Raw genomic sequence first — 15,475 nt, 5'->3', positions numbered from 1 at the left:
AACAAAAATCAAACATACACAAATCAAGATATGAAATTTCTAACGAATAAGAGTCTAACTCTATAAAAAACAATGGAAATGTTGATATTGCACAATGTACTTGGATTGCGTCAAAAATAAAGCCGCACAGGAGAGCATGCGTCGGAAAAGTCAGTGATGCGTTGATTACTTACTTGCAAGTGAAGCTATGCATCGTTTCTTCTGCGGTCTGGTCGGCAATGCATACCTTTTCTCCCTCGAAGAAGAGCGATGCGTCAGAGCACCTTGGATCCACGTAGGGTCGGGATGATTTTGACGCACAGGGACAATGCGTGAGAAATCCGGTCCCACAGTGTGTGGGGTTTGCCTCATCATCAGCAGCCGCAAGTGGGTGTTGTGCATCGTTTCTCCAGCTGCTATGCATTGATCTCCCAGCTGCAATACAGGTGAAGTGTCGATTTCAGTCGCAAAGCCAGCGGCGCATCGTAGGTCAGCTGCAATGCAGATGGTGCATCAAAAATGTTACCTTGTCGCATTCTTTGCGTGGATTTCAGGTCCTGTTCTCCCAACTTTACCTTTCAAGGGCCCAGGGACCGGATAGGACACCACTTGGCAGGGCAAGAGCCTCAGCAGAGAGTCCAGGTCCTGGCAGAGGAAGTTTTTGACGGCCCTGATACTTCAAAAGAGCAGGCAAGCTTAGTTTGAGCCCTTGGAGATTCTTCTCGAACAGGAATGCACAACAAAGTACAGTCTATGTCCCCTTTCGCAGGCAGAAGCAGCAACTGCAGGATAACCCAACAAAGCACAGTCACAAGCAGAGGCAGCACTTCTCCTCACCTCTTCAGCTCTTCTCCTGGGCAGAGGTTCCTCTTGAATCCAACAGTGTCCTTGAAGAAATCTAAAGTATGGGATTTTGGGTCAACTACTTATACCCCTTTCTGCCTTTCAAGTAGGCAAACTTCAAAGGAAAGTCTCTGTTGTTCACAAGATCCTGCCTTGCCCTGGCCAGGCCCACAACACACACCAGGCGGTTGGAGACTGCATTGTGAGAGGGCAGGCACAGCCCATTCAGGAGTAAATGACCACTCCTCCCTCCACTCTAGCACAGATGGCTCATCAGGATATGCAGGCTACACCCCAGCACCCTTTGTCTCATTGTCTAGAGGGGATTCACAAACAGACCAACTGTCAAACTGACCCAGACAGGGAATCCAAAAACCAGCAGAGTCACAGAATGGTTTAAAGCAAGAAAATGCCCACTTTCTAAAGGTGGCATTTTCAAACTAACAATCTAAAAACCAACTTTACTAAAATATGTATTTTTAAATGGTGAGTTCAGAGACACCATACTCCACATTTCTATCTGCTCCCAAAGGAAAGCTGTACTTTAAAGTTATTTTGAAAGGCAGTCCCATGTTAACCTATGAGAGAGATAGGCCTTGCAAGAGTGAAAAACAAATATAGCAGTATTTCACTGTTAGGACGTGTAAAACGCATCAGTACTTGACCCACCTTTAACATACACTGCACCCTGCTCATGGGGCTACCTAGGGCCTACCTTAGGAGTGCCTTACATGTATAAAAGGAGAAGGTTTACACTTGCCAGGTCGAAATGACAGTGCAATACTGCACACACAGACACTGCAGTGGCAGGGCTGAGACATGTTTACAGGGCTACTCATGTGGGTGGCACAACCAGTGCTGCAGGCCCACTAGTAGCATTTGATTTACAAGTTCTGGGCACCTGTAGTGCACTTTACTAGGGACTTACTAGTAAATCAAATATGCCAATCATGGAAAGCCAATCAACAATACAATTTACATAGAGAGCATATGCACTTTAGCACTGGTTAGAAGTGGTAAAGTGCCCAGAGTCCTAACGTCAACAAAAACAGGTCAGAAAAATTAGGAGGAAGGAGGCAAAAAGTTTAGGGATGACCTCACAAAAAGGGCCAGGTCCAAACCTGCCATACAGGGCTTGGGATGGCCCTGGAGGAAAACACAGAGGGAGTGGCTGTGAATGATATTTTGCTCCGGCCAGACCTCCAGAAAGTGATGAAGAAAGTGAATGCCGTGGATAAATCCATCACAGAGCTGCAAAAGGAGGTCACAATGCTGTTTGTGACGAAGCCACAGTATGCCAGTGCTGGGGATGTGGAGAGGCGATTGAGGAGTAATAACATCTAACACGCTTTCTTAAACAAGACATTTCTTTCACTCTGTGCTTCTCTCAAGGCTGCAGTAAGATAGGTTGTCAGTAAACGTGGTAAACATTTTGTCTCTGGTATTCATAGAAACATACACATCCTTACGTAGGGACATTGTCTCAGAACATCAGCTGTTTTATTTTAAAAACACTTCCCTGTCCCATTCACGTTAGACGGATATTCCAGCCTGATGACCATGACTGTGTGCTGATTGCTGAACGCTTCGCTACAGCTGCCCATGCAGATTTCAGGCCTTTGCTCGGGTATGGGGGATAATGTCTTCCCAGGGGAACCTGAAGGGCAGAACTAGAGCTTAATATGCTGTTCTCTAATGTAGCCTAGGTAGGAATTAGTCTATTGACTCTAGTGACAATATGGTAGTGTTATTTCTATGCTTCACTCTCCTTGTCACAATTTTAATCCTGTCATGCTTTATCGTCCTGGTTATTGCAGTATATACTTTATTGTCTAAGATGCAGTTGCTTCATTAAAACCTTATTGAAACATATACTGCCTGTGCTTGTCTTTGTATATGTGAGACTAATGTAACTGAGAGAAACGGATGAGGTCTGATTGACCACGATTTACCTGAGGAGTCAATTGTGCCATGCGCTCAGATGCCCAATCATCCCTGCTCTTGGGTGGAGATGACACACTGCTACTTAGCCTGAGCAAAACCCGTATTAGGCAGACAGGTGTCACCTGTAATGGGTTAGACTCAGTCCCCCACACCGCAGGTGATTCTGCCACTCAAATCCAGTAGTCTCATTAGAATAATGAGAGCATATGCGACAAATCCAATTCGCCCCACTCCAATCCACCTCACTCCAGTCCAACCCACGCCACACCAATACAATTCACTCTAGACCATTTCACCCTCTCCAGTCCAGTACAATCCATCCCACCCACTTACCTCAAACTCCCCTGTCCAATCTACCTCACTCCAATCTGCCCCATCCAACCCACCACAATCTAATTTGCCTTACTCCAATCCACCACAATCCACCCCTCTTAATCCAACCCACCCTAATCCAATCCTCATCACATCAATCCAAACCATCCCACTCAGTCCAAAACAATCCACTTCACTCCAATCCCAACCAGTCCAATCCCGCCCAATCCAATCTACCCCACTCAAGTCTATCCGCTCCAATCCAACCCACCACAATCCACCCCACTGCACTCCAATCCACTAAACTCCAATCCAATAGAATCCACTCATATCCAAATCCCTAACCCACCTACACAATCCCATTCCATCCCAGTCCAGTACAATCCATCCCACTCCAATACAAATCACACAACCCAATCCACTCCAATCCAATCCACCTACCCAGCTCAAATCCAACCCACTCCAGTCCAACCCAACCCACCACACTCCAATCCAATACAGTTCATCTAAATCCACCCCACCCCCACACAATTCACCTTCACTCCACCTCATTCCAATCCAATCCACCCAACACCGATCCAATTCATCTCACACCAGTCCAATGCACACTACATTGATCTCATTCACCCCACCCCACTCCAATCCACTGCAGTCCAATCCAATCCACCACAATCTACCCCACTCCAATACATTCCACCGCAATGCAGTCCACCCTAATCAAATGCCCACCCCAATCCAAACCACCCCACTCCAATACAATCCACCCCATTCATTCCAATCCACCCCACTCCAATCCAATTCATTCAATTTAACTCCAAGCCACCCCACTCCAATATACCCACTCCAATTCATTCCTCCCCACTACAATTCAAACCACCCCTGTCCAGTCTCATTCCCCCAACTCCAAACTAATCCAGTCCACCCCAATCTAATCCAATCAACACCACTCCAGTCCAATCCACGCAATCTACTCCAATCCAAACCAGTTCGCCCAATCCAATCCAATCAACTATAATCAGATCCACGACAATCAAATCCACCCCAATCCAATTCAGTCCACCCCACTCCAAGCTAATCCACCCCACTCTATGTCAAACTAGGGTTTCTCACTAACCTGAGTTTCTGTGAGTCCAGAGACTAGTTCTCAGCTCCTCCCCAGTACCGGACACCTGGGTGAACAACAGAATCAGCCAGGCCTCAGGCCCTGGCGCAGAAAGGGGAATGGGATGTTAATAGTAAAAGAGAGAGAGAGAGAAAGAGATAACAAGCAAATCTTCTGACACAGTAATTCACTTCAGCACAACTGAATCTCCCTGCTTCCGGGATCCTTTTGTAAGATGAATGAATACTACAAACTTATTACTTAAGGGACTAGCATGTTCGATATCTACTATATAGTAAAAGATGCAGCAAGCTCATGAACAACGCACCATCCCTATTAATACCCAAATAGTAAGCAGTACAAAATAGAGAACAGCAATGCTAATGTTAGGTTATAATGAGCGTGCAACTACACCAAAGTTCCTGCTGCAAAGAGGAACTAAACAGGGCTGAGGCAGCCCCACTGGAAAATACTCAAAGAGGCGGTGCACCGCAACGAAGAACAATAAGATATATAGTATAAGGAAATGAAGCAAAGTCCAATGTTCTAATACTACAGGTGAAAAGTCCTTATTTTTAATATTGAATTGCAAGTCCGAAATGTTGATTCCACACAGTTCCGTAGATAAGATGAGTTAGAAAAAGTAATAAAGTGAACAGACAGCCTTATATTCTTGCAATTCCATGGGCCAGGTAAATGTAGCTCAAGATGGACGGCCCAGGTAAATGTAGCACGAACTGCCCCAAATAGCCCAAAAAAGGCCTGTCACCTGAGGCAGAAAAGGCCTGGCAGTGAAGAGGTTAAATCTCTTGTCAAGTTATGATAAAAAAGGGTTTGATTTTACTGCAGGGTAACAAGTCACGGACGATACATTAAATGCAGAAATATATGATTTCAGTGCCAACTTGATGTGCCTCAAATTATTTTATTTATGGCGGAGGAAAAAACTTAAAGCCACATGTTATTATATCTGCGAAATTCAAGAGAAAGAGAAATTTAAGGTGAGATGGAAAAATATTTTTGAGTTCCTAAATCCTTCGTTTTCAGTGTGTCTTTGGCTGCCACAAGATGGCAGCATATGATCAGGAGGAGAATATGCTGACTAACTAAGACGAAAAAAAGATACTGGCGAACATCCGTCAAATGTAGCAGCCCTTTCTCATACAGCAACAACAGGGACAGACAGCACTCCCTGCGCTATACAATGAGGGGCATATTTATAAGCGTGTGGCGAGCGCAGCAAGTCACCTTGCTGCACTCCGTTGCTTCACCGGGAAAGGGCAGGAATATGCCGTATTTAAAAGAATAAGGCAAATTCTTATCTTTGTCCCTGCACTGGTGCCATTTTGGCTGTACAGTCGTGTGTAAGGCCTGCTTGTGTTAGCAGATGCGGTGATATTTAATAATCATACGTGACACTCCACGCTGGTTAATGGCCACGAGGGGTGCTTCCCGGGCCTTTTTATTGATACTGGTTGACGTCACTGGTCACACCATTTTACAACCACACAGCGGGGGAGTCCGATCTGTCTCCCTCCACTAGTGTGCGTCATGGGCTGGCCCGTGACGAACATAACAGCATCCTTGCACCATGGTGCAAGGGTGTCTTTCTTGTAAGGAGGATTGTTATTGTTAAGAAAGGAGCACCTTCCTGCACAAAAACAATCACTTGAGGCATTTTCCTCTTCCTAATTGTGCTGCAGAAATAAAGACATTTCTACTCATATGCTTCACCTGGGAAGGCATAGCATTTTGTCACATTCCCAAGTCTGCCACTTCTGGTAATTCTGAGAACATGTCACATTACAGGGGTTTTGTGTGGGAACACTCACACAACACCCATGGAACGCCTCCTGGGGCAGAGAAAGGCAACATAGCAATTTGTGCTGCATTGCGCTACTCCAGATTAATGGAGCCACTAAGGGCCATGTAAAGTGGCCTTGCATGACATCTTATTCGCATTTTGGGCTTGTGTCACGTATGTACCAGATTGAGTCGTGCAACAGCGGCAGAGCTCAAAGTTACAAAAATGCCACTTGGTCTTCTCCAGTAAAGCATGAAAGATTGATTTCCTTTGTGCATAGCCAACAGAGTTCAACATTTAAGTAAATCTCTTAATTATTAAACACCTATTTTAATGCTGCTGCTTTCAGTATGCAATGATGTGGATCCAATTTCAAACCAATAAGGCGTAGTTTCTTTTTGCAAACTAAACATGGTAAAATATCACAAATTAAGGTGATTTGCTACCTGAAGGAACGCCAGTTGTCGCCTGCTGTCGAACTTGCCACTGGTGAATGTGTCTACTATAATAAGGGGCATATTTATACTCCATTTGCGCCCATTGTGCGTCACAAAATGTGACGCACTATCAGTGCAAATGTTGCCCCATATTTAAACTTTGATGCCCAAGCCCGCGGACAACAAAATTCCGCCGTGTGCGTCATTTCTTGGATGCGGCAACCCGCCCTGCGTTAATGATATGCAGGGTAGGCGTACCAGTCAAAAAAACGACGCAAACGGCCATGCGTCGTATTTATGCTTCCGGGCAAAAATGACTCTTGGCCTGGAGGCAGATCAAAAAAATGACGCACAGACCGATTTGCTTCAAAATTTAACGCCTGGGTCAGGGCAGGCGTTAAAATGGGGCAAACACACCTGTATTTAATCAGAACACACAGAACAAACAGCAGAGCAGCAGAGCAGCAACACGGAGACATGGAGGTGATTTTCATCCAGCGTGCACGCAGACGCAGAGCCCAGCAGCAACAACAGCAGCTACAACAACACCAGCAGTTACCCCAAAGGCAGCGCAGAAGGCAGGAGAGGATATTCCGCCCAAGAACAACCCTGCATGGCCTCAGGGAACACGACATCATACAGAGGTACCGGTTGAACTGGCAGGCCATTCAGCAGCTGCTGCGCAACATTGAACCGCAGTTGGCCCCCACTTAAGTGACACCCCGCACCATCCCAACAGAAACAAAGCTGCTTGCCGTACTTCACCTGCTGGCAAGTGGCTCATTTCAAACAACTGGTGCCCTGGTTGGCGGAATATCACAACCATCATTCTCTGCATTTCTGCCAAAAGTACTGGATGCCATCATTCGCCTGACACCCCGCCACATCTGCTTCCCTAACACACTGCAGAAGCAGCAGGAAACAAAACAGGGGTTCTACGCAATCAGTAGCTTCCCACACGTCCTTGGTGCAATCGACTGCACACATGTACGCCTTGTGCCACCTGCTGCAACTGAACACCTCTACCGCAACAGGAAGCACACACATTCAATCAACGTGCAGGCCATAGTCGATCACCAGGGATTGATCACCAACATCGTGGCTAAATATCCTGGGAGTGTACATGACTCATTCATCTTCTGTCACTGCACCATCAACCAACACTTCCAGGATGGACGGTATGGCAATGGACTACTTGTTGGTAAGTACAGAAACCTACTTATATACACACTGCACAGCAACCCTCTAGGACACACAACACATACACCACAACAGCAACATCTAGACAGGAACACACTGAGGTCCTTACATCACTAGCCATGTTTCTTAAGTCACCATTGAACCTGTCACACATTGGAATTACTTTACAGCCTAATGTGAAGACATTAATGAGTGTGGTTGCCTAAATGTCACCTTGCAAATTTTAAGTCTCCCAATGACCTTTACATTAATACACTGCCTAAGTCTAAAGGTATGGGATGTACAGGGTACTTTGATATGAACGTGTTAACAACACTTCCAAATTTAAATGTGCATGGAACTATCATCTCACCCTCAGTGAAGACACACGGACACCTGTATCACAAGTCACAATGCTAGGGAGGGCACACTGTACTGCAAATCCCAAAACATACTGCTGACAAACGGTTAGCAGACAAACACTTGCTCAGCCAAGGAAACAACACAATGCAGATGGTATCGCCTACAAGTATAGGATGTCACATTAGTACACAAAAAAGTCACAGACAACACAAGACAACTACTGCCATTAAAGGTCTTTTCAATAGTGCCAGCTACATCAACATGATCCCATTCTTTTTCTCTTTCAGCTGATCAGGGGTATGGAATCCAGCCATGGCTAATGACACCATTTGGGAACCCGAGTACTGCTGCAGAGCGGGCATACAACGACGCCCATAAGAGGACACGCAGCATTGTCGAGCGGACCTTCGGCATCCTCAAGTCAAGGTTCCGCTGCCTTGACATCACTGGCGGCAGCCTACTATATTCCCCAGAGATGGTCTGTAGGATCATACTCACATGTGCAATATTGCACAACATTTGTGAAAAAAGGAACATTCCCCTCCTCGAACCAGACCCATACATGCCTGAAGACGACGAAGAGGAGGATGCTGGCCTTCAACAGGAGGGGGAACAACCAAACACGGCTGCTGGAGTGCGTAGGCGCCAACACATTGTAAATCATTTATTTTCATAATTATCACCATCACCACTTAATGCACTATTGTAAATAAACACTGATAACAAACACCACATCATGGTTTGGCCTATTCATTTCTGCCCACCTTTAGCTTGAAATATCTGAAGAAGAATGTTGTCTCATTGAGCAATAATGATATAACAATCATGACACAAAAAAATACACCACAAATGTAATGGCCACCATACAATGGTCAAATACACACACAATGTAAATGACAGACATCCTGTACAGTTCACCTTTGAAGGGCAATAGCTGAGGACCACACATATGACTCACATACATGTAGTAAACATGGATCATCGCAGCAGATGGCACACAACTAAAACACCATCACTCAACTAGGGGAAAAGAGGCCTCATACATCAGGCATTTCACATGCTAATGCTTCAGGAACGGGAATGTAGTACTAGACTCTTGCCAACAGTAATTCCAACTACATACTATCATTGTAATGACTATCTGTCACTAGAGTTACACAGAAGCAGAACATACACAGCACAAGTGCTACACCTATGACAAGCATCCAGCACATCACATCCCATCTACATGTCAGCCCTTTTCTAAAAACATTACACACACTTGCAGCTGCTCACACCCTACCTGTCTGAAGAGGTCCCTGGAATGCCGATTTGGGTACACTGAGATTCCCTCATCTACACACACACACTCACAAGAGTAATCCAGTGTGCCACACCCTTTCCTATGCCTACCATTGTCATAGTACCATCTCACTGCATGGAACTCAGCTCATATTATACACTGGCCTTGAGTTTATAAGCCCTGGTATCACCTGTAGATTGATTCTTCTGTGAAAGGTACTGTAGGCTATTTATCAGCAAATCCCATCTGACAGGACTAGTGAGACACAGATGGAGGCCACACCAGTGATCCCCTCCATGCACACCACCCAATTGTACATGCCCTGTCCCTGCTGATGCCTCCTACTGCATACATGTTTGATTTTGAGCTATTACATCATTAAGCTTTGACACTAATGTTGCCGTAGAAAACTTTATCAGGGTTCATGTGTCACCTTCAAAACAACACAGGACATACACAGAGTGACATGTCAACTGTCTACTGCTCCCTCTGACCAGTCCGAGTCAGAACACTGATCATGTGATTTGTGAAAGAGCTGGCTCCTGATTGACCCAGCATCCTGTCAGCCTGACTGGCACCTGTCCGTGGGTCACTCTACAGATACCTGGGGTCCACCTATGGACCACATGTGCTGTCCAAAACCTCTTGTACCTCAGACACTAATTTGTCATTAGCCTCATCAATGTATACTCAAATACATAGTATTGCATCATCTGACTGTTATTTGCATCTGATTTGTGACAGTGCCCTTGAATAGCCAAATCTTGGCCCTTCCGTTGTCTGGCCTTCATTAATGCCTAAACTACAAAGTGTGACAGTGGACCTGGACCATAGTGTATGATGGTGTAAATGGCCTCCATCAAAACCAGCAACCTCAGATAATGTCCATGAAAAGTCAACACATATGAGGACCCTGACTGTTCAAACGCTGAGTAACATTGTTCGAATGATAAAGATGAGTCGTGTGTGTTGAATACCAGCCATTTACTTCTGCACAGAGGCTAGGATGTTTCCTGATACATTACCATCCACAGAGGCCAACTGGAGTACAAATGTTGCAATGACACATGCCTGATCCAGACACCTGAGACATTCTCTCACTCAGCACACCAAGGTTGCCCAGTTGAAAGTCTCATTACACGTTTTCAGTGACAGGGTGGGACCATCCATGTGTAGGTGACCATGTCCTCAATGGCTTCTCTCAAATTTTGCTACAAACAATACCCAATAGAAACAAGATTAGCTGCCACTAACTCATGAGGAGACCTGGAAGTTACAGTGACAACATACACCCCGACAGTTGATACTGGATCAATATTGGACCAAACACATGTACATGTACCATCCAATCAACAACATATTTGCAAGCAGCCGATCACAGTAGTGTCCCAGTTGTAACCTAGCAGGAAGAATGAAACATGCCACTAAATCAGGTAATGCATAAAGGGCCACATACATCAACAACCTATTTGCTATCATGACATGAGGAACGTTGAGATTTTGCAAAAAATATCAATGCAAAATGGTATGTCAGATTTCTCCAAAGAATAAATAGGGCAAACGTAAAATGGGCAAATGGGATTACAGAATGGCAAACAGTGAATCATACCCTATTTGCTTCCATGAGCCTGCTGCTGAAGGTTTAGCATTACTGAATTTGGGAAACCCTTGGATAAATTTGCAAGTCTGGAAGAGCAAACCCTAGGGTGCTGGGGGCCTAAGTCCACCTCTACTGCCCCCCAAATAGACATTATTTATGCACATGTGAAGCACACAAATGCATAAGGCGCATGTGTGCCCTACATGTCAAAAGTAAAACACATTTAAGATACATTAACTCGTAATTAGGACATGTTTACCCTCTTAAAAAGTGTAGGCGACAATTGCACTACCTATTTGGCCTTTATGTAATTTTGATTACCGTGATAAATGTTGACACATTTTTGCTAAGGAATACATCCTGGTATCCCATTCATATTTTTAAAATAGCCATCAGCAATTACCCACATATGTGTACAATTATGAGTAATATCCATTCTGACCAATCATTACTATTGCACTGTGAATACCTTCTATACATCCTATAAGGGACATTTGCCATAGCTAACCCCAAATGTGTATCACTTAGCACCGTTTGGTCATGACAAATTTCATTTCACAATTTGACAAATGAAAGACATATTTGTCATAATGCGTCATATTTCCATGCATACAGCTTGTGCGTCATAATTTTTGACGCACAGGAGTGCAGATAATGCTGAGTCAAAAATATTTTTCATAGTTAGATATCATATTTTCCAGCTGCTTAATTTTCAACTCTAGAACTGTAAAATAAGCATCAAACAAATATAATAGACCAATGAAGAACATTTTTTTGACTCTGCATTATGTGCACTCCTATGCGTCAAAACATATGACGCACAAGCTGTATGCGTGAAAAAATGACGCATAGCGGGGGAAAAACGGTGGCCATTTTATGCAGGATGTGATGTAATAGGATATCCTGTTTACAGAATCTGTACAGTGGGTGTACTTTCACTTTCACTTTGCAGTGTCAGATTATTCTAGACTGTGTGGCTGTGTGGAAAGTGTTGTCCTGTGTATTAGTGCTTTTGTGTCCAGTGTACCTTCTCAATTGTGCTTTTGTCATCATTGTCTTGTTGTTGAATACTGTCTGAGTCTGTGTTGTATTCTTTTGTCAAGTCCAGTGTTTTATTTATTGTCTGTGGGAGTCTATTGTGGGTACTGTAATATAGGGGTTAGTTGGGCTCTTCTTCTTAAGTTTTCTTTGTATTTCACCACTCTACCTTTCCTCATTTCCCCCTTTTCCTTTTTCTACAACTTTTTCCCCTTTGTCAGTGCTGACATGTCTGGTAGGCCACGGCTTTCCAGGATGGGTGAGGAGGAATTGGGGGGATTTATATGGCTTGTTTGCCATTTCCTCCCACTCATGCTGGAGGCTGGGGGTAGGGTGATTCAGGGGTATCACACGGAGGCCCGTAAAGTCCGGTGGGGGAAGGTGCACCATCACTTGGTCCGTGTATATGGTAGCCTAAGGAATGAACATCAACTGAAGCACCGGTGGGCTAATCTGATATCCAGGGAGCAAGATCTGCTGGACCACCTGGGAATCAGGATTGGTGGCCATGTTGGTGACTACAGATGAATTACATGTGCACAATTTAAAGCTGTGTGGCGACATGTGATGATTGTTACCCAATCTGCCAGATAAGTAGCTGACTGTGTGTAATGCTAGGGATACCTACTGGGTAATTGATGCACAATGTGAAGGAAGACAAATACTAGCAGTCAGGTAGCTCATGTTTTCTACAGATACCGGTTGCCTGTAGCAGTATGTAATGTAGTGCTGCCTTTGTGTCAGACAAGCAACACATTAATGACTCAATTAGGACTGTACAGGTCACAATAGCCAGTGAAAAATGGATGTTGAAACATCATACCTACATATGTAGACGCCATAGCTAGACTGACATTTGTAAACCCTACATGATGCTCTAAATGAGTGCTGCCTTCACGTCAATTGAAGTTAGCAATGCTGTCCACACATATGTCTCCTGTGTGTCTGGTTAGTGTGTATGGAAAATGACCACATAGGCTGTTTGAGTTTGAGAGGTCATGTAGTCCTCAAGAAACCAGCTTTTGGATGTCTCTCTTGGATGCACATGATTAGATGAATTCACCCCTATATTGTTGGGGCATACTAATGGAGGTGCATCTTTGCCATCACATGACTGTCCAGGCCACTGCATGTGTGTAGTAGGGTGTGTAACTGTAGCAGGAGACTCATCCAATGTAGATGTTGTTCCTGAATAATTCCATGCAGTATGAGCATGTGTGAAAGTGTTTCATTACTCATGTCATATTCTCACATTGTCTTTGTAATTGCAATTGTTTGTCAGTGCACGGATTCTGAGTATATTCTTCCTTGCTTACAGGTGGACCTGCACCGTACACAGTGGGAGAGGTGGCTCATTTTGAGGACCCCGACACCTACAGTGAGTGTTGCATGTGTGCTATTTTTAATGTTTGCTGGTGATGCATGATGGACTACTGTGTGTTCAACAGAATTCAAGGTTTGATGCGCTGCCCATTCATTAGTATTGTTCCATTAGTGGGATTTCAGTTATCACTTCATTTTGAGTTGACCTATGCTTATCCAGTTCTCAGATTTTGGGTCTGTAGGCCATTCCAGTAGGGCCCGCTATGGGGAATGGGGTGAGTCATGTGGAATACACTGGTTAATGTAAGCGTTGCTCTGGGACTTGTCTCGGACTGAGTCTGCATTTCAGACTGACATTCTCCCAGATAGCTTTTGCAAAAGGCTTGTCTGAAATCTGCTGCTTCCCTAGTTAACGATGGACTGAGTACACTTTAGGTTGGATCTTCCGGGGGCATGTACTTCCACAAGTTGTACTAGAAGTGTGTGGGACTACAGTGCATTGGCCTAGGTGTACATTCTACTCATGGTCATGGGTGTTCTTGCTCCTCTGTGTCTGTAGAAAAATATGCCTCACTGGTAGTATGTGATGTTGGCCTAAGTCAGTACATTTTGACATGTGTGGACCTTGGATAGGACAAGGTTTAGCTGACTCCAATTTGTTGATAGCCCTTCACTGGTGGTGTGTGTGTGGAGGCAAAAACTTGTTGAGCTTTCTATACACTCCTGGGTGTGCATTGATTATGGGATTGTTGGATGTTCTTCCCACCCCTCCCTCAAAGACTGCCATGTGTTTGGGAATAGGGTACCTATGACTGTAGCAACCAGTATGTTACACATACTTGTGACCATTTGAACTTTGTTTTGAACCTAGTGTACACACTCGGTTATGGCACATGAGTTCTATACTAGCAAATCCAATTACAAATCGCAGATATTGAGGGTTGTGATTGTTATCACATACACTGACATATGTAGTCAAGGCAATAGGCGGAGGAGGTGCAGCCATAATGTCAGCTGCATTACTAATTATTTTGATGAGAAGTTTAGGCTGATGTCACCCATCATGTATAGACATGTATATGCTAGGTGTGAGATGCCCTTTGTATGCAGGCTTCCCATGTACTTCCTCAGAGACTTTCTATGATCTATGTGGTGATATGAGCTGTTACAACTACAGTAAAAGTAATATCCAATTGACCCATTGTGCTATTCCACCCAATGCATTTCCAATGGTAAATAGTTGCCCTTTCTCTTCACAGCTGCAAACATGAGTGCCGCACAGAGGTATGATTTTGAAAGGCGGGCCATGAGATACCGGCACATCCTGCAGGTGCAGTCGGGGTTCCGACGGATGGCCCGAAAATACTCCGGAGCATGGTGGGCCTCACCACAGGGTGGCCCAACGTTGCCCACTACAGCCACCACCACCACAACCACCAGTTCTCCCCAAGTGGCCCCAGCAGCGGCGGGGACAGTTGTCCCTGCCTCTGCAGCACGATTTGGACCCAGCAATATCAGAGCTGCAGGACAGTCCAGTGGGCTACAAACAACTCCCACACAGAGCACCTCTGCCAGCACACAGACAGCAGCAGCACCTCCAATTGACCCTGCGGCATTCCAGGCTTTAGACCGCAAAATGGACAAGTTCATTGGGAAGGTGGACAAGCTGAGCCAGGATGTGGCATACATAAAGAAGCGGGTCAGGTCCATCAGGCGGACCCTACGGAGGGCTAACCTCTAGAACTTATATGGTCTATTTTAATTTATCCCTCCCCTCTCTCCTCTTTCCTTTTTATCATGATAGGTGGGTTTTGGGGATTAGTGTTAGGTTAGTATAGGTTGTTAGCTTAGTTTGTGTTAGGGAGGAGGGTAGGGGGTCCTTATTCTTTCTATTTTTCATTTTTGAGTGTGTGGGTGGGTGGGGGTCAATGTTGGGATTCCTGTCTGTTTAGAAAAAAGAAAAAAAAGAAATATTAAACAATTTATAAAAAATAAAAATAAAAATATATGATTGTTTAGGATAGTATGTGTGTAGGTTAGTATGTGTTGTCCTGCCTGTGTCCTGTCTCATAATGGTGGGTGGGGGGGGTTTGATGTTTAGATCGATTCGTTATATGTGTAGAGTAAGTTTAGCTTAGGTTAGTTAGGGACAGTTGTGGGTTAGGAGTAGTCAGATTAGATTAGTGTAGGTATGACTTTTCCCTTAGTTGCCTCTGGTGTGAATACTTATGAATAAGTATATAGTTAACCCTTTGCATTATGTGTTAAC

At 44.6% G+C, this 15,475-nt stretch overlaps 1 long non-coding RNA gene across 1 annotated transcript in view; it reads left to right on the top strand.

The window, feature by feature from the left end:
* Positions 1–15,076, top strand: part of LOC138249135 (uncharacterized) — a 57,573-nt gene extending 42,497 nt beyond the window's left edge. The window contains exons 2-3 of the long non-coding RNA XR_011194740.1: positions 13,202–13,261; positions 14,466–15,076. This is a non-coding gene — a long non-coding RNA (uncharacterized lncRNA). The remainder of the gene's footprint in view (positions 1–13,201; positions 13,262–14,465) is intronic.
* Positions 15,077–15,475: the final 399 nt, after the last annotated feature.

This window comes from Pleurodeles waltl, chromosome 8 (genome assembly GCF_031143425.1).
Source record: "Pleurodeles waltl isolate 20211129_DDA chromosome 8, aPleWal1.hap1.20221129, whole genome shotgun sequence".
Lineage (NCBI taxonomy): Eukaryota > Metazoa > Chordata > Amphibia > Caudata > Salamandridae > Pleurodeles > Pleurodeles waltl.
Note: the sequence above shows the minus strand (reverse complement) of the source record. Positions and strands in the feature narration are given on the sequence as shown.